The 22128-nt window shown below is 42.5% G+C and overlaps 1 protein-coding gene and 1 non-coding gene across 3 annotated transcripts in view; both read left to right on the top strand.

Annotated features, from left to right (window-relative positions):
- Positions 1 to 231: 231 nt before the first annotated feature.
- LOC130015831 (U2 spliceosomal RNA) lies at positions 232 to 424 on the top strand. The gene has a single exon (XR_008791155.1). It is a non-coding gene; the product is annotated as a U2 spliceosomal RNA (small nuclear RNA).
- Positions 425 to 5296: 4872 nt separating this feature from the next.
- Positions 5297 to 22128, top strand: part of PJA2 (praja ring finger ubiquitin ligase 2) — an 81679-nt gene continuing 64847 nt past the window's right edge. For both annotated transcript variants that reach the window (XM_056139018.1, XM_056139017.1), the window contains exon 1: positions 5297 to 5463. The gene's annotated coding sequence lies outside the window, so the exon portion shown is untranslated. The remainder of the gene's footprint in view (positions 5464 to 22128) is intronic.

Genomic DNA, 22128 nt, shown 5'->3' with positions numbered 1-22128 from the left:
CTCCCATTGTTCATTTGCTCGAGTGGGCCCAGTAACGTCTCCGTTGTGAGACTTGGTGTTACTGTGTTTGGCACATCGAATATATCACAGGGAGCTTGCCAGTCTTTGCCACGTGGGTGAGATACTCTTGGTATCTTGCTGGACTCTCCAAAGGGGCAGAGGAATCGAACCCGGTTCGGCAGGGCCTACAGCGCACAATGCAAACGCCATACTGCTGTGCTATCACTCCAGCCCAATTCGGCCTTTTGGCTAAGATCAAGTGTAGTATCTGTTCTTATTCAAATACATTTCTTGCAAACAGCAGGAGGTTGGATTCAGTTTTTTAAAATTCATTTTGCTACCCTGTGTCTCTTAATTGACTAGTTTCAATCACTGACATTGAGAGAGACTATTGTCATGGATTTTATGCCATCTCTCTATAAAAGTTTGTTGTGTTTATAGGATTTGTTTTCCCTTACAATAGCTCCTTCCATCTTTCTTTTAAAGTTGGTTTTGAGTCTATGAAGTTACTGAGCTGTTATTTATCCATGAAGTTGTTTTTTTTTCTCTTTTTTTGTAGGAGTACTGCTATTTATTCAGCCACTGATTAGCTGATTGAATTGTGCATGAACTCCACCTTACTTTTTTTTCCTCTTTCCATTTTTTATAATTTTATTTATTGAATCACCGTGAGAGCAGCTACAAAGCTTTTGGGTCTAAGTCACAATCATACAGTGAAACACCCGTACCTTCACCAGTGCCCATTCTCCACTACCAAAAATCCCAGTATACCCCCATCCCACACCCTCCCCCTGCCTGTGGGGCAGATGATTTTCTACATTACTCTCTCTCTACTTTGATCACATTCACTATTTCGACACCAGACCCACCATTATTTAAGATTTTACCCCAACACTCAGATCTGCTGAAAAGGCAACAATAGACAATTTGTGTTCTATTGCTGGTTATGACTAACATATGATGTCGTGTGGCTGCAGTAGGGTCATGTGGTCTTGAAATTCTGAAATTTTAACACTTAAATCTGGAGGGATTTCTGCCAAAAGTCACTGGGTTTAGAGATCTGCTCCTGAGTCTCTGGGATCATGGCCATTGAGCAGCTTGATGAGGAGCCAAAGAGGCCATTCGTGGGCGATGACTTGGAGTCTCATTGGGGTGGGGAGGACAGGCCCGGCTCCACCTCCCCCCCATCCCGTGAGACCCAACAATTTTCGTCACTGCGGGCCCAAGCCTGACTGTCCAATGGTCTCTGGAGGATGACAGCCACCAAGTCACCAAGAGGGAGCAGGCGGAGGGACAGCACCCATTCCCCCCTGGGGTGACCCGGTGACAGTAACCTACTGCGGGGTCCAGACACATTTCTGACAAAAGCCGCTGGGTTTCAAGATTTGTTTCTGAGTCTGTGGGATCAAGGCCGCTGAGCAGCTTGATGAGGAGCCAGAGAGGCCGTTTGTGGGTGATGACTTGGGGTCTCGTTAGGGTGGGGAGGACAGGCCAGGCTCCACCTCCCCCCACATCCCATGAGACCCAACAAGTTTCGTCACTGCGGGTCCAAGCCTGACTGTCCAATGGCCTCTAGAGGATGACAGCCACCAAGTCGCCAAGAGGGAGCAGGCGGAGGGACAACACACGTTCCTCCCTGGGGTGGCTCGGCAACAGTAACGTACTATGGAGTCCAGATGCATTTCTGCCAAACGCCACTGGGTTTTGAGATTTGTTTCTGAGTCTCTGGGATCATGGCCGTTAAGCAGCTTGATCAGGAGTCAGAGAGGCCATTCGTGGGCGATGACTTGGGGTATCGTTGGGGTGGGGAGGACAAGCCCGGCTCCACCCTCATCCCGTGAGGCCCTGTGTGTCTCGTCACTGGGGGCCCAAATGTGACTATCCAGTGGCCTCAGATGGATGGCGGCCACTGTGCTTCCAGGGGGAACAGGCCAAGGCACGAAACCTATTCCCACCTGGGTTGGCCCAGCACCGGTTGCCTACTGCAGAGACCAGACGCATTTTTACCTAAAGCCACTGGGTTTTGAGATTCATTTCTGAGTCTCTGGGATCATGTCCATTAAGCAGTTCAATCAAGAACCAAAGAGGCCTTGCCTCCAATTATATAGCTGAGCCGGAGGTGGTTTGTGGGTGTGTTTCCCACATACCTAACTTTTGGCCGTTTACTTTCTTGGTAAACTTTGCCCCAAGTTTTTGGGGTCTGGCCAAAGGCACAGCAGCAATTTTGGGGTATCTGGAAGTCTGAAGGCACCATGAGGCTGCTGATGCACTTGCCTCACAGGTACAGATTGACCTGCTGGCGGCACCATACCCCCTCCATGAAGTTGTTTACTTTAAATGTGAATAAGAGTCTAGTCAGGTAAAATATTATTGGTTAGGCATTCATTTCATTGAGTTTTTTCACAATATCCCACCACTGCCCTTGGGTCCAGAGGGTTTTGTCTGATAAGTCTACTATAAATCTAAGGGACACTCCTTTGTATGTAATTTCCTTCTTTGATCTTGCTGCTGCAGTTTTGTATATCTACGGTATTAATCATTCTGATTAGGATATATCATAGAGTCTTTCTATTAGGGTCTCTTTTAGCTGATACCCTTGAGCTTTCTTGGACCTGGATGCCTGCGATTTCCATCTCTGGGAAATTGTCACAATGATGTCTTTAATTGTTACCACCTCATTGGGGTTTCCTCCCTGTCCCTCTGGAATTCTGATGATTTCTATGTTGTTCCTCTTGAATTCATCCCATAGTTCTTTTGCCTGCCCTTGCCTTGAGAATTAAGCCTGAGAGAGAACTTCAGATGTGGCTAATGACTCATAAAATTTAGAGGTATAAAATTCAGAGGAAGTATGTCTGTTGATAAGAAACAAGACAGTCTAGAGACAAAGAATGATTTACCCTGCTTCAACTTTAAATAATTATCTGGTGGACTTCTGGTTGCAGCCACAATTGATTTACTTCCATAAGATTAGCCGTCTCACTGAAAACTGAGAAACTCCCCACAATAAAAAAATAAGAAAAGATATAAATTGATTTTTCAGTGCTACACTAGAATTTGAGATGAGAGGACCGAATCAAAGAAAGTAAAAATGTTGTAAAGCTCTTTGTCCTTAGCAAAATTCAGTCATTATTATTGAATAAATGCTTTGGGTATTGCTGAGGCTGTACTGAATTTAACAGAGAAGCTGATAATGATAATTTCGACACTTATTGCTTTTCAGAAAATTTTTAAGTCTTCATTTTTGTTGATATTGCTCAAAGATTCAGATTAAAACCCAGATTTTCTTACTCCTTGACCTATTCTTTTTCTATTACATGTGTGGTCATCAAATTTTATGCTTATCAAAACCATACGGAGGCATGCAAAAGTAAAGATTGATTGTCTTACATTTATAAGTTTGATTACAATCTGAGGTTGGAATTACCTGATAATTTCCATTGAAATAAAGTTCCCAGGTAATGCTGATGCTATTGCTTTCAGCATCAAGCTTTAATAATGACTGTATCATATCATGTGCTATCTTCAGCCTTTATAATTGCTTCCTATGGCTGAAATAGATAATACATTAGCTAATAAATACCTATTATTTTCTCTTTATCTATGTAATAATAAAATATATAAGCTAATTTGTATTTGGTATTTACTATATCTAGTTACATGGCATTGAATTTTTTAGTTTAATTTTACTCCTATTTAAATAGGAATTCTTGGCCAGAAAGGTTTGTCTAGTGGCATACAGCTATAATGCAGGTACTATATTAGAATATGGCTTGAGAGCACAATCTCTCAGTATTAGTGTTGCCCCAGAATAACTTAGGTTCCTCTGATGCCTCGAATGACTTCAGTTGGAATGGCATGCAGGACGAGAATTCACTCACATGGTTAGAGAGTAATTACCACTTGGCTCTATTTTTCCCTACTCTTCGATTGCTTCATAGTAAACATGCCATTTGTATTCTTTGTTTTTACAATCTTCTAATGCTGAGGAAACTCCACTTTTTTAGCTGGGGTTTGTTTAGGCTCAGAAACTTTATAGTATATAATAGTTTCTAGAAAAACTATTATACTGTGTTTCGTATTCATTTTTTTTAGTTGCATTCGATTTAGGATAAATGAAAAATCTGAATCGTTTTCCATTTATAATACTTAAAAAATTTTCCCACAAGGAAATTGAAAAATGTAATTGTTTAAAGGAAATAAAAAATGTAATTGTTTAAAGGAAATAAAAAATAAAAAATGTAATTGTTTAAAGGAAATAAAAAAAAACCTAAAGAACATTGCAGTGGTATACACAGCAATAGGAAGAAAAAAATACACAATCTTCGGAGATACTGACCTCAACAGACTATATAACAGTGAGATTAACATGCAGCATTGTGGAGAGAAATTGGGGAAATGTGATGACATTGTGAATTCTCTTTCGCATAAAAGGAGTTGAATGGGGGGAAAGTCACATGTGCAAAGAAATAATTAGTGGAAATTATTTTTACACGAGAAACAGAGAAGTGGGGTGAGATTTAAGATTTGTTTTCACAGAAGGCCCAGCACATTCACATAACTTAAATTTCAGGCTTGAATGATTTGTTTCCCCCAAAGAGCAAAAATCAAAACTAAACAAAAGACCACACCAAAAAAAGCAGTGTGGGCATCTCGTGAGACCTGGCAGCGGCCAGGGACGGGCCCGTGTTCAGTGGGTGGAAGGGGTGCGGCCACCGACGGGAGGAAGGGCCTGTGGTCGGCAAGCTGGCCGCAAGTGCGACTTCGCACCGCTGACGCCAGAGCTCCGCTGCGCCGGTCACATGCGGCGGGAAAGGCGTCCAGGGCCCGCAGCTGGGCAGCGAGCCGCCTGGAGCTGCAAACCCCAGGCTCCGGGCAGACTCAGCAGGCCGCGGGGTTGCATGCCGGCTGCTCGGAGACCTTGTCCATGGGGCTCGCCGGCCTCCAAGCAGGCGTGCCCTTCCCCCGCGGCGCCCCAGCCACAGGCTGCCCACGGCTGCCGCGCCCCCAGCACACGTTGCAGCGCGCAGGGACACAGGGCGGGCCGCGCGACGGGGGCGGGGCGAGGCGCGCGTGCTTCCGCTCCCCAGCCAATCGCGGCAGTCCCCGAGGGAACTGGGCGGGGCCTGGCTCTCAGGCCGCTTTAGTAGTTTGCCCTTGCGCTGCCACGTCCCAACCCGTGACGTAACCCACTGCTCGGGTTTCGATTGGCTAAGGAGGCGTTTCCGCAGGGGTTCTTTGCGTCGATTGGTTCATGCGGGCTCGGGGGCGTGGCCCGCATCCCCTCCGGTATCCGCCGCGGCGCAAGAGGCGGGCCGCGCCGCCGCCGCCTCTGCTTCCGCCGCCGCCGCCGCCGCCGCCGCCGCCGCCGCCGCGCGTTGGGCGGGGAGGAGCCGGAGGCGGAGAAGGAGGCGGTGGTGGCGGCTGGGTCCCGCGCTGGACGTCCCGAAGCCCCTGGACATTCCGGTGAGGGGCTTTTTCGTCTTCCACCCCCTCGACTCTGGTGTGTTCTGCTCGGACCTGTGCGGGTCGGGCCGAGGAGCTCGCTGCCGCCCACCCCGGGCCAGGGCCGACCCGCCGGCGCCGGCCTGTCCCTCGCGGGCGCCGGCCCTGGGGGTGGGCTCGGTGCCCCTGGCCTGCCCTCCCGGCCACCCGGTTCCGCGCCGTCCCTGCTGGCTGGACGCCACAGCACCGCCCGTTCCCCTTCCCTGCATTCCCACCCGAACTGCCGCAGCCGCCGCTCTGCGGGTGACCCGGCTGGCCGTGGGGCTGGTCGCGCACCCACCTCGGCCCAGCCTGCAGCCCTCCCGGGCCTGCCTGCACCCGGGGCCCTGCCTGCACCCCGCCCGACACTGCCTGCACCTGGGGCTCTGCCTGCACCCCGGGCCGTGCCTGCACCCCGGCCAGCACTGCCTGCACCTTTTCCCGGGCCCTGTCTGCACTTCGGCCCGCCCCCTGCCTGCATTCCACCCGGGCCTGCCTGCACCCCGCCTCTGCCCTGCCTGCACCCGGGCCTGCACTGCTTACACCCCGACCCGGGCTCTGAGTGCACCTTGGCCTGGACCCTGCGTGCACCCGGCCCTGGCCCTGTGTGCACCCCGGCCCGGTCCTGCTGTGCGCCACGGCCCGGATCATGCATGTATCTCTCACTCCGGACCCTGGCCCTCTGTGCACCCCGATCCCTAATTCTGCCCCTGCCTGCAGCTCGGCCCTTCCTGCACCCAGTCCTGGGCCCTGCCTGCACCCAGGCACACACACCTCCCATCCTCCTTAGCCGCTGGTCTCTGCTCTGAGTCATTTTTGCTCACATAAGAAATTGAGTTAAAAGCCACTCACTCCAAGTTGAATGAAAGAGGAGGAGTATATAGCCTGTCCGTCCGTCCGTCCTTCCTTCCTTCCTTCCTTCCTTCCTTCCTTCCTTCCTTCCTTCCTTCCTTCCTTCCTCCCTTCCTCCCTCCCTCCCTCCCTCCCTCCCTTCCCTTCCCTTCCCTTCCCTTCCCTCCCCTTCCCTTCCCTTCCCTTCCCTTCCCTTCCCTTCCCTTCCCTTCCCTTCCCTTCCCTTCCCTCCCTTCCCTCCCTCCCTCCTCTCCATCCCCCTTTCCTCCCCTTCCCCTTCTTTCTTCCCCTCAGGAAGGACCAGTAATCTGTTTAGGAACTTTCCCTCTGCAGCATGCGTTATGTTTCTATTTTTAGTCTGTAGAGACACAGTTCTCCATTACCGGGTCGTGAAGTTTTCTGTTCTTTCTTTTTTTTAAAAACTCTATTTCTATTTTTATCATGAATTCTTTGATCCAGTTTCTCAAAAATGGCATCACCTCTGTGCAAGACTGCAGATCATGCCACGACAAAGTTAGTAACTTGAAGATAGCGTCAATAAGTGGTCTAACATCCCCCCCCCCAAATTTTGTGATTGCCTTTTGGAATCTATGTAATTTTTCTATGAAATGGCTGTTTCATTTTTTGAAAGTTAATTGCGGAGCTGCAAGCTTGTGTAAAACTCCGCGGTGCCAAAAAAGTAGTGGAGGCAGAGGTGAAGGTACCGCAGCTTGGGTGCATGCAGCATCAGGACTCAGGAAAGGGTTCCTGCGCATCTGTTCAGCGTGTACGGGGTACGGTTTCATGTGCATCTGTCCGGCGTATATAGGTTCATACATACCTGTCCAGCCTGTACGGGTTCGTGCTCAAATGTCCAGATGTACGGGTTCCTGTGCGTCTCTCTGGCATGTACGGTTTCCTGCGAGTCTCTCTGGCATGTACGGGTTCCTGTGCATCTTTCTGGTGTGTACGGGTTCCTGTGCGTCTTTGTGGCATGTACGGGTTCCTGCACGTCTGTCCAGCATGTACGGGGTCCTGCGTGTCTTTCCAGCATTGTCCGGGCTTGCATGCATCTCTCCCGCATGTAAGGGTTCGTGTGTATCTGTCCAGCGTGTACGTGTCTCTGCGCATCTCTCCAGCCTGTACTCATCTGCGCCGTGTTTGGTAGGGCTGCATTCAGGACCTTGGGCATCAGACATTGATTTGCCACGTGCTTTTCCGCTTAATTACATATCTTGTACATCTTGACTTGTCCTAAATAGATCTCCCTGATGTTCTGCAAAGGCCCCGTTAAGTTGGATGGGCTGTTTGCTTAGCCATTCCCTGGAAAAGGTTTAAACTCGTTGCAGTTTCTTTTTGCTGCCACAAATTATACTTTTGTTGAAGCCGACTTCCGAATTTGTTCATTAGTTCTTAATTACAAACTTTCGATCATCCTGTACTTAAAAAATCCAAACGGTATAGAGGAAGGTAAAACATGAGACTGTCCACTTTCCCAGCCCTCCAGCTTGGCTCCTTAGGCCAATTACTGCCCAAAAAACTTTTTGTCTTTTTGTGGCTGTTCTGGGGTGTGGATACCTAGCAATGGAATTGTTGGTTTAAGGGGCATGCGTATTTAACATTTTGACCATCATTTCTCCCTGTTTATTACTTTCTACAAAGTTGTGCTTAACTTCGTGTTTCTTCTTCAGTCTTCTCCAGATAAACTTTAGACTTAAATAAAAATCCCTAGATATTTCAGATCAATTTATGTTGGACTTTTAGGTTAATTTGGAGATAACTTATTTATGATAAGAAGTTTCTCAAACATGTAAGTGTCCAAACTTTATGTTCATCATGCATTGCTTTATATTTTTAGAGAAGATTTTATGCTTTATATTTTTGGTTTACTTTCTTATCTTACGGCATTCCTTCTTCATATTTATAGCCGTTTTATGGTTTGATCGAACCGTGACTGGAAACTTTCAATGACAAGTTTTTCTTTTTTCTAATTTTGGTTATAGGAAAGTTTTGAGTTTTCTCTTGTGTATGTAGTAACCTCCTCCCCTCTCGGAGAGCCCGGCAAGCTACTGAGAGTGTCTTGCCTGCATGGCAAAGCCTGGCAAGCTACCCCTGACATATTTGTATATGCCAAACACAGAAACAAGAAATCTCGCAATGGAGATGTTACTGGGCCTGCTTGAGCAAATTGATGAACAACAGGAGGACAGTGACAGTGACAGTATGTAGTAACCGGTTTATGGAATTGACTATTTACAGATACTTAGTTTTGTTGCTTTACTTCTAATTTTAGGGATTTTTTTTTTTTTACTTCTAATTTTTAAAACTTGTTTTCATCATTACTTTGGCCAATATATATCCTATGTTATGTTGAAAATAGGAATGATACCTCAAAACTTGGTGGTGCTTCTTTTAGAGCAGAGTCTCCAGAGTTTTAGTATCAATTATGATGTTTAGTGATAGGGAATATGACTTTAAAGTATTGGCTTTCCAAAGTGACGTTATTGTTTTTTTATTTCTGTTGGCATTTAAAAAGTATAAAGCAATAAGGTAGAGGGCTGTGTTAAATACTATCTATTTTTTACATGTTCTAGATAACTAGGCATCATGAGTGAGTGAATTCTTTAGTTTGTATTTCCTAAGGAGAGCTCCTTTTAAGGAATTAATGTTATTGAGGATAATTGACATGGATTTTTAAAAAATAAACAAGTTGTGCTTTATGTATACACTTATGTCACTACTATACCATTATCAAGCCTGGCAAGCTCCCCATGACGTATTCCATATGCCAAACACAGTAACAACAAGTCTTACAATGGAGACGTTACTGGACCTGCTCGAGCAAATCGATGAACAACAGGAGGACAGCGCTATAGTGCAGTGCTACCATTATCAAGAGTAATATATTTTCCTTGCACAATCAATAATCTTTACATTGAAATATACAAATGCATCTCCCAAACTTCCTGTCTACACTTTTTCACAGTTTTTACCTTTAGTCTCTGTAAACCACTTGTCTTTTTTTTTCCCTTATAAATTCATTTCATTTCTTCAAGAATTTCATACATATGACTTTTTTTCTTCTAAGCATGGTGTTCTTGAGGACCATCTGTATTTTTGCATTTGAAATGGTTTCTGTCTTAGCTAAGTTGATTTGCACAGTTTTTTGACCATTCCCTATTCACAAATACTTGCACTGCTATTAGTAAAGCTACTGTGAGCATTCATGAGATTTTTGGGCACATTCTAGAAACTGAGATTGTCAGTTGTATGTATAGTAAGTGAATCTACCAGACTTTTCCCATTTTACAGATACAATTGCTCTATATCTTTAGCATCTCTTAGTTATCTCAGTCTTTTTCATTTAAATGCCTTTAGTAGGTATAGAGTCCTCAGACCATGATTGTAATTTACCTTTATCTGATTACTGTTTCTCTGAAAATGTACTTGTGTTTATTTGCTTGTTTTCTTTGTGATTTTCTTTTTTTTTTGGTGCTCATTTTAGGCCATTATATTGTGATTTATAAGAAATGTATACAATGCTCATACAGGTACATCATAAGTATATTGTATTCTGACGTTTTCCATTTTCCTAACTTTTTAAAAAGGAGTAACTTTGCTTTTTGTTTAAGTTGAATTTGCACATTTTAAAATTTCATGATGTACCTCTAAACTTGCTGAAGGCATAATTGAGTTATTTCTGAGGTTTTCTTCTCTAAGAAATTGACATTTATATCAAGAAATACTGTTCATTGGGATTGTTTCTGTATTTGGTGTGAGATAGACTGAAGGCTCATCTCCTTACTCTAGCACCTTTTGTTGGAAACAGTTTTCTCTATTGAGTGAAACATTGAAAATCAGTCAGTTCACCACTAATATGAGTCTATTCTGGATAATTCTTTGACCTTTTTATAGTTTAACAGCTTGTGATCTTTGTTTTATAATAAACCTTAAAGTCATTTAATGAGTGCTCTAATTTATGTTTTTTCATAATAATTTTGGCTATTCTAATTTCTTTGCCTTTTTATAATTTTTTAGAGGTCATTTGCAGGTTTCTACAGAAATATCAAGAGGATGTTAATTTGAAGTTTATTTTATTTTATTTTTAGATCAGTGTTGTTTTGATGTCAGTCACTCCACCTTCACTACCAAAATCCCCAAGTGCTCCGCGACCCCCCTTTCTTCCTTTCCATGCCCCATCACCATGCCCACCCCTGCAGGTCCAGGAGCTCCACCATTAGCCCAAGGTCCTTCCCGTACCCTCCACCCCCAGCTCAGCACCCTCACACCATAGTTCTTCTGACCAAGTCTTGGGTTTTTTTTTGTGTGTGTGGATTGTCCAATTTCTTAGGTACATTGCTTGGTTTCTTAATACTTTGCATATGATTAAGAGTATTACCTGTTCTCCTGTTTCAAATCACTTAATTTGACTTCCTCCGTTTCTAGAGGTTTTAATTTCGATGATAGGGAATTTATCAATCAACTTGAAAAGAACTGAAATCTTAGTAATCATGTTCAGAGAACACAGGATATCACCATTTATGTAGTCGTATGTTCTTTATGATCATTCTATAGACAGATTGCTCATATATAGATTTCAATCTAGTTATTTGGATATCATTGTAAATGAAAATTTTCTTCAATTTCTCTGTCTTTGGTAACTTATAGAAATATGGTTGATTTTTATATATTTGTCTGAATCCTGTGATCTTTTAAATCCAGTTATTTCAGTGACTTTTTCATAGAGCCGTTGGATTTTTCCATGTAAAGAATCATATCTTTTGTGACCATAAAACAATCTTATTTCAGTTTGTACATATGCCCGCCTATCTCCTTCCCCCCTTATTGCTGAAGGAGTTAGGGGGGGCATATGTACAAATGCCCCCCTATGATGTGACTATGAATATAAAGTGCAGATAGCTTTATATTTTGTCTGAAAGCTTCGATCTTTTAATAACTACAAGTAGAGTAAAATTTGAGTTAGGGATGTTTCCATTCTGTTTCTAATTGGTGAGACTTTTTTTTTATCTTGAATAATTGCAAAGCACCTTAATATTTATGATCTATTATATATATACATATATATAGTGAAGCAGAATAATTCTTTTTTTTTTTTTCTGTTTTGCCATTTTCTGGGCTGGAGCGATAGCACAGCGGGTAGGGCGTTCGCCTTACAAGCGGCCAACATGGCCAACCCGAGTTCGATTCCTCCGCCCCTCTCGGAGAGCCCGGCAAGCTACCGAGAGTATTCGATATGCCAGACACAGTAACAACAAAGTCTCCAATGGAGACGTTACTGGGCCCCGCTCGAGCAAATCGACGATCAACGGGGGGGGGGGGGGCCTTTACCTTTACCTTTACCTTGCCATTTTCAAGTTTATTGATTCTTTGATGTGATTTCTACAGTGTTTTAATGAGGTGCCAAAAACTTTAGGCCAAAATTTTATTTGGAGCATTTTGCAGTTGTATAACTCTGCTGTTTGCTATTTGGTCTTTCCCAATGTTTTATATCTTATTTGCATGTGCACAGATTTATTAACACATAGCTGTAAAAGGTAAAGGTAAAGGCCCTCCCGTTGATCGTCGATTTGCTCGAGCGGGCCCAGTAACGTCTCCATTGGAGACTTTGTTGTTACTGTGTCTGGCATATCGCTGTAATCATTGAAATGATTTATATGTTTAAAACAATCTTGAGACTGATTTCATTATTTCGCTTTACCTTTCACGAGTAGGCCACATTTTCCAACTATTGATTTTTGGCATGGAGTGTACTCTTAAATCACATTATGCAAATTTTATAGACAATATTGGGATAATTCTAATTCTGCTTTATTTCTTTGCACAGTATTGCTTTGTTTTAACAAGGCAGTGTTCATTAGAATCAAATTGAAAACTCAGTCTTTTTTTTTTTGAAGCAGAATAATTCTTATTGAAAGAAATTTAAAGACATGAGAGAGGAGAGAGAGAGAGGTAGGGGTTCAAGAGTGAGTACTGTCTTCTGAGGGGAAGAAGCTTATGTGAGAAAGAAGTACGTGTTCAAGAGAGAACATGGGTGTCTGCAGAGTGAAAGAAGTCTGATCTAATATTTTAAATCACTGTCACTGTCACTGTTCTCCCATTGTTCATCGGTTTGATCAAGCAGGCCCAGTAACGTCTCCATTGTGAGACTTCTTTTTACTGTGTTTGGCATATCGTATACGTCACGGTTAGCTTGCCAGGCTTTACCATGCAGGTGAAATACTCTCAGTAGCTTGCCAGGCTCTCTGAGAGGGGCAGAAATCATTTTTGGAAAATTCTCACAGAATTGTTTTAATCTATTATTTACACTCGTTTGCAGGACTCCAGTTTTACCCATGATAAATCTTTTGTTGCAGCTTGTTGATTCTTGGAGATTTGTTTTATTTCCTCCCCTATCCTCCTCCTTTTTTATTTTCCTCTTTAAAATCTCTGATTCTCATGACATGTCTTGAAATTCATTTATATTTTTATTGACTAGTTTAAGAGTCCATAAGATTACTTCTTATTTCTGTTGATATAATTTTTTAAATAATTTTTTATCAGAGTTATCAGACCCTACCCACAGTGGAAGGCAGTGGGACACCCTTATTACCTATACTTTAAGATTTTTATTCATTTCTTTAAGTTTAGCATCCTAATCTTATTTTTAATGAATGCATGTATGTTTTATTACGTTTTGGATGATAGAGTAGTAATATTGTTCAGGTTTTTGATTTTGATGTACACAAAGATACTGCCCATCATCCACGTGCTCATGACCCACTCCCCCTAGGTGTGAAGGATTTCTTTAGGTGTGAAGGATTTCCATCCTTCCATTGGGAATCAACCACTTCCTTCCACTAATGGAGGAGCTGACCTCATTCTAGTCTCCTAAGCCTTTCACTCCTATTGAGATTCAAAAGCAGAAATTGTGAGTGGGCATCAATGTTCAGAGTACCCGCAATTTCTGTTTCTAAACTTTTCTAAATTGTCCTTTGTCTTTACTTGCAATATAATTGTCTGGAAGAAGGAAATGTTGTTTCAGAGGTAGGTAAACAATATAGAGCTTCTAGAAAATAATATCCATCAAACAGGGAGTATGCCTTTTTTTACTTTTAGGGTAACCACTAAAATATACCAAAAGGCATATCAGACAAACTAGTAGACCAGGAGAAATAGTAAAGGAAAATGATTAGTTCCAAAGAACTCAAGATAGGAAGTCTAAAGGAAGAAAAGGAAGAAAGAATAGATAAGACAAATTAAAATGATAGCAACATGATACTTAAGTCAGTCTGTATTGATAATTCTGTTAAATGTAAAATGAATTAAAATGCTTCACCGAAGGTGTGAATATTGCTAAGTCTCATAAATAAGGCCTATTTTCTGTTTATATTAAAAAAAAACCGTAAGGTTAAAAGAAAATGTAGTACATGCAAGTGAAAAAAACTAAAATGAGTATATCAATACTATACAATATAGAAAAGGAAAAAGTAATGTTATAAAAGGCAAAGTAGAAAATAATGATGAATGAATCAGTTTGTCAGAAAGACATACTCCTTAAATATATCGCCTAAGAAATACTTTCTGAATGTAGTAAGTTAACATAACAACCAGTTAAGACAGCTATGAATTCATAGCAGTAGATTTAAAATATATAACTGATAAAAATGTTTAAGATATATCAGTAAGGCAATAGAAGATGACATGGATTAATCTACTCAATGCAGCTGGCATTTATAGGACGTTGTATTTAAAATCTGATAGTATAGAACACTCCTAACAATTGATCACTGCTTTTTATTTTTAAAGTGCAATGGGAAGTTTGCCAAGATATTCAGGTTCTTAAAGAACTATCAAATTTCAGGGGAATGAAATTAAACAGTGCATGTTTTCAGAGTGTTGTGGAGTTAAATACAATTCCATATCAGAAAAAGGTTCAAATGTTTGGAAATTACCAGGATATTTCTAAACAGTTCAAAGTTACAGTAGAAAGTAGAAAAACATTTTCATCTTTGAAGCAGAAAATTTTTATGTGAACTTGTAAATTATAACTGAAATGACTAGGACTTGGAGAGAACTTTATAATTTCACGTGTATATGTTAATAAAGAAGAATGAGAATCAGTAGTTTAAGTTTATAACAGAAGAGAGCAATTAAACATGCCTAAGGAAGAAGGAAGTAGTAACTATAAAAGAAGAAATCAGTGGAATAGGAAAATGTCCAATTTTGTTGAAAACTTTAAAACAAAGAAAGATGCAATGAGCTAGTTAAGAAGAAAAGTTGAGAGAAAACACAAATTATATTAATACTGTCATTGGAAGAGGCATCACTACAGATCCTACAAATACTGTTAAGAATTCTGAACAATTTAGATTATACATTTGGTAACTTGAATAAAAGATCATGATTCAGAAGAACAGCATTTTAAAACATGAGAAGAACAAGAAAACGTAAGTTTTATGTTTAATAAATTAAGTTCACAAAAAGCTCTTGCAAAGAAATTTGACCCAGCTATCCTCACAGGTCACTCTTCCAGACATCTAGACAAAATGAATGTTTCTTTTGTACAGACTTTTAAGAATAATAAAAGAGGAAGTATTTCCAAGAACACTTCATGATATATAATTTTGATAGACAGATCTTATTAGAATATAGGAAAAAACATTTAGGTCATTGTGTTTTATGAGTGTAGATGTGCTTTAGCCCTTTTATCTCTCCAGCCCCCAAGAAAAGAAGCCTTTCTCGTCACTGACCCTGGTTCGATCCCTGGCAACACAGGTGATCCCCAAGCTACGAGTAGCCCATGAGCAGAGTCAAGAGTAAATTGTGAGCACAGTCAGGTTTGGCCCACCTCTGCATCAAAAGCCAGTACACATAGGTAGGTGTGCTCCGTTGCTAATGAGAAAAATGTCACAGTGACATACCGTTTGCCTTGTACATCGCCGACCCGGGTTCAATTCCCATTATTCTATATTGTCCCCTGAGCACCGCTAAGAGTAATTCCTGAGTGCAGAGCCAGGAGTAACCCCTGTGAATCGCCAGGTGTGACCAGAAAAGAAAAAAAATAAAGAAGAAGAAGAAGATGGGATCACTATGACAACGTAGTTGGAAATGATCACTGACAAGAACTGACAAGTGGAGGGGCGTAGAGGGAGGAAGGGAGGGAGCGGAAAAGTACCTTCCATATAGGCAGACAGTGGGGGTGGGATGGTGGGGCAGTGGCAGGAGGGACACTGGTGATGATGGTGGTAAATGTACACCTGTGAAGAGATTGGTGTTGGAACGTCATATGACAAACCCAGCCATGAACAACTCTGTAATAGTATCTCACAGTGATGCAATAGAAAAATAAAAATAAAACGGGAGAAACAAATCTGTGGTAATGAAAGTGAGGAAACTCTGGTGCAGGAGTTACTGGTAAATGATAGTAATGTTTGGCATAATACTTTAGGTGATAGTCATTTAGATTTATGTGTAAAAGTTTACTGTTTTGTATACTTTAGGGTCCTTATATCCAGAATATTCTTCAGCAAATGATTGCAGAGAAAAGGAAAATACTCTGAAAGTTATTACTGTGAAAATCTCCAAACATTTCTTTGTTTGCAGACTGTATCTGGTCATGCTCGGTGCTATTTCTGGCTTGATGCCTGGGGAATCTTGTTACTGGGTGCTAACAAGACCTCCCACATGCAAATCATTTTCTCCAACCTTCTGAGCGTTTTCTCTGGTCCTATTTCCAAACATTAAAGAAACACAGACAAAAAGGTCTTCAACATTTCTATAGAGTACTCGGATGCTCTGTGCATCTGTCATCTTGCAGAAGTATTTTGTCCTGTTTTCTTTAACACCCACTTTCTCATCACAGTGATGTGCTTTTGATTTAGGCCAATATTCACTCTCCCCTACACTTTGCCTGCATTGTTGGTGACCAATGAGCCAGTAAAACTCAGATGACCTGTGGTACCACACGTCGGCCATGGTGCTCTACATGTTTGTACTAGTTGTGGGACTGCACTTGGGGGTGTGATCCTGACGCACAGGTCACAGTGCCCACTGAGACTTGGCCCCTGTTGACTGTCATGGTCATGCTTGAGTCGAGGCACCCAGTTCTGTAATGCTCACATGCTCACTGGGGCACACTGCTGTGCTCCTTAGGGGTCACATGCCTATGTGCTCCTGCCCACCGTCCCCTCCCCCCCACAAACACCATTTTTAGGTTTTTACATCACACTTGGCAGAGCCCAGCAGCTGCTACTCCTACGTAAGCTCAGGAGACTGGTGCCCAGGATCAGAAATAGGTCTTATTTCCTAGAAGTTTTATATCACAGCCCATAATTTTGAAGTTGACAGTAGATTATTTCCATTACTACAGTTGATTTTAGTAATATGGTATATAGGATCTACTAGAATATTTTGCAACTGTGTACATATTTAAAACACTATTTCTGCCATGAAGGGAAATCTAGAGGTAGAAACCTAGAAAAAAGTGTATGCAAGTGTAAGAAATAATGCAAATACAAGCGTAGATTACATTAAAAAAACGCATTAATTAGTATCTTCAGGTGATGTGGAGCACAGGCAGATGCTAAGCAATGGTTCTCACATTACGGATTAGCAACAGGTTGGTATAATTCATTTTGATACTGAACTCCAATGCGCTGCTTTCTAGGCTGAGAGAAGTAGATACTTGAAAAGGAGAAAATGTACTTTTATGAGTGGGATTACAGATTGTTTTAGTAGTAAGTAGAAATAGGTAGCAGTAGGTAGAAAGCTAGGATCTAAATGCATGTAATTTCAGTTATTTTATTGCAGAATGATTTTTGCACTAGGAGCACACTTATTTCTTCCTGCATCCTTCTGAAACGTGTCACTGAAATGCATTTTGGGTTTAAGGCTATGTGATTAATAGCATGTGCTAATAACGCTTTTCTTCACCCCAAAGGATTCTGGCCCAGGGAAAGTAGACCCAGAAGCCAAGGAGGTATTAAAACACAGTGGCTACTTGATTTTATAGACCAAGCTAAATTTCAAATAATGCCCAGACTCAAGGAAGTTTTTGGAATTACTTCTTTGTTTCCTCAGAGAATTTCTAGAAGAAAACAAGATGTTTGGTCATACAAAAGAAATCACTTTCAACACTTTGTCGTTGACCCTAATTTTCTCTTAAGGTAAAAAAAGGTAAAGGTAAAGGCCCTCCCGTTGATCGTCGATTTGCTCGAGCGGGCCCAGTAATGTCTCCATTGGAGACTTTGTTGTTACTGTGTCTGGCATATCGAATACTCTCGGTAGCTTGCCGGGCTCTCCGAGAGGGGCGGAGGAATCGAACTCGGGTCAGCCTTGTTGGCCACTTGTAAGGCGAACGCCCTGAAAGGAAATGGTGCTATAGTTCTTTCTTTTACAAACTGTTGAAGGGAGGACGTCCAATTTTATTAACAGTATTATAGAATGCTACTGTCGGGTTTCCCATTTCTAATCACCAAATAGAACTCTATGGGACATTTTGATTAATTCTACCGAGGCACCCAACTTTCATATGTTAGTGTATTTCCAGGAGAAAATGCCATCTTTCTTACAGTCAAGTCTCCCATATAAATGTTGGGAATCCAGTTTATCAGTCAGATACAGCACTTTATTCCCTGTACACAAAATTTCTTAGAAGGGATTAGCTCCAAGGCTATCAATTTAATGGGGGAGGGGGAAATGCAGGGGTGAACCAGCCCCCAAGCTGCTGACCTCTAGAATCTGAGTAATGATGAGGAAAATTGGAAATTTCCAGATTCAAAGGAGTTATTTTCCTTGGTCACTTTTTTCCTTAATACTCCTGTGTTTTTCTTTCCAAAAATGTTCCATAGAATAAAACACTTTTTGAAGCAAAAATATTTGTGGAGGTGAAGTGAATTCATTCTCAAGGACTTTGGGAAGTGTTACAGAACTCAGGTGTACCAGGTGATTCATCTAGAGAAGGAATTTTCTCTATGCTTTTATTTTTTGCTTTTATTTCAGAAAGAATTGTATTAACCTAACACTCATCCCCCCTTTTTAATGTCTTTTTTGTTTCCACATGGACTTGTTACCAGCAGCGCCCCCTCCCCTCCTTGCCCTCCTCTTACATTTGCTCAGTCCCTCTTCCCAGCTACCCCACACAGCCAGTGCTAGAGCTTAAGTGGGCCTGACCTTCATCCAGCTCACACAGAGATGGTCCAGTGCTTGTGTCCTGGGGAAGGATGTCAGGCCCACTCCCAGTTCCTCTCCTCTCTGAGCTGACAGAGTATCAGTGGCTTTGGATTGGTCGGAATTCTCTGCCAAGACCGTCTCCCTGTCCACCAACCCTCCAACCTTCTCCTCGCCTCTGATCACCTCAGTTCTGTGGCCAGTGTCCATTGGTTTATTTTATTTTTATAAATTTCTTTATTGAGTCTCTGTGAGAGCAGTTACAAAGCTTTCAGGCTTAAGTCTCTATCATACAATGATAAAGCACCCGTTCTTCACCAGTGCCCATTTTCCACCACCAAAAACCCCAGCATGCCCCACATCCCACAACCTCCCCCTACCTATGGGGCAGATGATTTCCACATCTCTCTCTCTCTCTCTCTCTCTCTCTCTCTCTCTCTCTCTCTCTCTCTCTCTCTCCCCCCTCCCCATTTGACTACATTTAGTATTTCGACACCAGACCCACCGTTATTATTTGGGATTTTACCCCGGCACTCAGATCTGTTGAAAAGGCAACATTAAGAAATTTGTTTTCTATTGGTTATATATGAGTGAAGATAGATGGTTGGCAACTACACCACTTACGCTTTGCTGATGACATCCTTCTAATAAACATTAGCCAAGCAGCACAAATGCTGGCCGACTTCGACCATGAGTGTGGAAAGGTCGGACTACAGCTGAATCTCATGAAGACAATTTTTATGAGAAACGGTCTCGTTCCTGATGTTCCATTCACTCTCAACAGGACAAACATCTCCGAATGCAACATTTATGTGTACCTAGGTCGAGAAGTCAACATGACGAATGACCTGGCACCTGAGTTGCGCAGGAGGAAGAGAGCAGCTTGGAACGTCTTCAAGAGCGTGGAAGAAATAGCTAAGAGGGTGAACAACCTCTGGCTCCAGGCACATCTCTTCGATTCCACTATTATTCCTGCATTAACATACACCTAAGAGACCTGGTCCCTACGAAAACAGGATGAGAACGCTATTCGGGTCTCCCAAAGAGGAATCGAAAGAGCTATACTTGGAATACCACGTTTCACTCAAATGAGAGAAAGAATCCGGAGTTCCAACTTCCGTTGTTGGTCAAGAATCAGGGATACTGTCTTGTTTGCCAAGGTGTTGAAAATCAGATGGGCTGGACATGTAATGTGATTTGGACATGACTGCTGGACTAGAGCCGTTACCGACTGGATTCCACGGGACGTCAAAAGACCATGTGGCCGCCCACCTACCAGATGGTCAGACTTCTTTGTCAAGACCCTGAACTATCAGTTTGAGGCTTTTTGTGTTCCTAGAACAAACACGCCATTGGGCACTACACTAGCACGCGACAGGGACAAATGGAGACGTTACTGGCGCTCACTCGAGCAAATCGATGATTAATGGGAAGTTGAGTGATCAAGTGATTGATGATTATGAATAGCATATGATGTCTTGAGTTGCCACCCACGAATGGCCTCTCTGGCTCCTTATCAAGTTGCTTAATGGACATGATCCCAGAGTCTCAGAAACAAATCTTGAAACCCAGTGGCTTTTGGCGGAAATGCATCCAGACTCCTCATTAGGTTACTGGTGCTGGGCCACCCCAGCTGGAAAAAGGTGACCTCCCTCCTCCTGTTCCCCCTGGTGGCTTGGTGGCTGCCATCTTCCAGAGGCCAATGGACAGGTAGGGGCCTGCAGTGACGAGACACGTGGGGCCTCATGAGATGGGGGTGGAGCTGGCCCTGTCCTCCCCCTGCCCCAGCAAGACACCAAGTCACCACTTAGTAATGGCCTCTGTGCCTCCTGATCAAGTAGCTTAATGGCCATAATCCCAGACACTCAATGGTTCATTTTCATTTTGTTTTGTATTGGTCTTTTTTTGGTTTGTTTTTTATCCTTTATAATGGGCTGGAGCGATAGCACAGTGGTAGGGGCATTTGCCTTGTACGCAGCCAACATGGCTGACCCGAGTTCGATTCCTCTGCCCCTCTCAGAGAGCCCGGCAAGCTACCGAGAGTATCTCGCCCACACGGCAGAGCCTGGCAAGCTACCCGTGACATATTCGATATGCCAAACACAGTAACAATGAAGTCTCCAATGGAGACGTTACTGGGCCCACTCGAGCAAATCGATGAACTACGGGAGGACAGTGGACAGTGATCCTTTATAATGCACTTGTTAAATCTCTATTCCTTCTTAGTTGCTTAGTGCTTCCATGCTTCCATTTTTGATGAAAATAGCAAAGTTTTGCATTTTTTTTTCTTTTTTTGGGGGGGGGTTCATCCCTGGAGATGCACAGGGGTTACTCCTAGCACTGCTCTCAGGAATTACCCCTGGCGGTTCTCGGGACCATATGGGATGCTGGGAATCGAACCCAGATTGGCCGCATGCAAGGCAAATGCCCTACCTGCTGTGCTATTGCTCCAGCCCCCAACTTTTGCATTTCCTTAATCACTGAATAATACTACAGTTTCTATTTCTACCACATTGTTACACAGTCATCTGTGGATAGACATTTCATTTCTTTCAACATCTTGGCTCTTGTAAGTGACACAGAAATAAACAGTGGATCTAACTTTTCATTTTAATCTTTTCATGTCTTCTCCCCCTCCCCATTTTTGGGGTGACATGTCTTACTGTGTTCAAAGTTATTCCTGGCAGAGCTCTGGGCATCTATATGTGGAAGTGGGGCTCGAACTGGGGTCTGGCACAAGCAATGCAAGTGCCTTACCTTGTGGGGTATCGTTCCAACACAATCTTCCCACATCTTTCAGTGCATATCCAGAGTGGGTTACAGGTTTTTAGCTTCTTGAGGAAGCTACACCAGATTCCATTTCCCTAGTACCTGAAGGTTATTTTTTTGGGAGAAGCGGTAGAGAGCCTCACTTGATGATGCTCAGGGTTTATTCCTTGGTTTGTACTCAGAGATCACTCCTAGTGAGGTTCAGGGGCTAAATGGGTGTTGGGGACAAACCCATGTCAGCCATGTGCAAGACAAATGTTCCTTCTTTCTGACCCCTGTAGAGGTTCCTTTTTTTCTACATCCCTGACCATGTTCATTTTGATGTAGCCATTCTCATAGGTGTGAGGGCTGTCTCATTTAAGTATCTTCTTCCAGTAAGCAGCCTGTCTGTGCATTTTATTTGTATTTTCTATTGCTATGCAACAGCTTTTCAACTTAGTATAGTCTAGATGTTTATCTTGGCTGCTATTTCCCGTTCTTTAGGGTAGAGTCCTCTAGGACATTACAATCTTGGTATTATGGAATCATCCATATAGGTTAGCTTCTATATACTTACCCAGGTCTTTAATCCATTTTGAGTGTATTACTGTTTAAGTATTAGAGCGTAATCCAGTTTGACCCTATTATATGTAGCTGTCGTGTATTTTTGGTACCATTTGTTGAAGACATTTTTCATTCAGTGATCATAATTTGCTTCTCATAGATTAATTGCCAGTGTATGTAAAAATGCAAACAATTTTTTATTAGTATCTTTGTAATAGAATTTAAATTCAGATAACATGATTGCGTCCAATTTGGTAGTTTTTGAAGATTAGCTGTTTAAGATACCTTATGATATAATATAAGCTATTATGTTCTAGTTTGTATATTGGTTTTGTA

This window comes from Sorex fumeus, unplaced genomic scaffold (assembly GCF_029834395.1).
Source record: "Sorex fumeus unplaced genomic scaffold, SorFum_2.1 ptg000131l, whole genome shotgun sequence".
Lineage (NCBI taxonomy): Eukaryota > Metazoa > Chordata > Mammalia > Eulipotyphla > Soricidae > Sorex > Sorex fumeus.
This window is presented reverse-complemented; position numbering and strand designations above follow the sequence as displayed.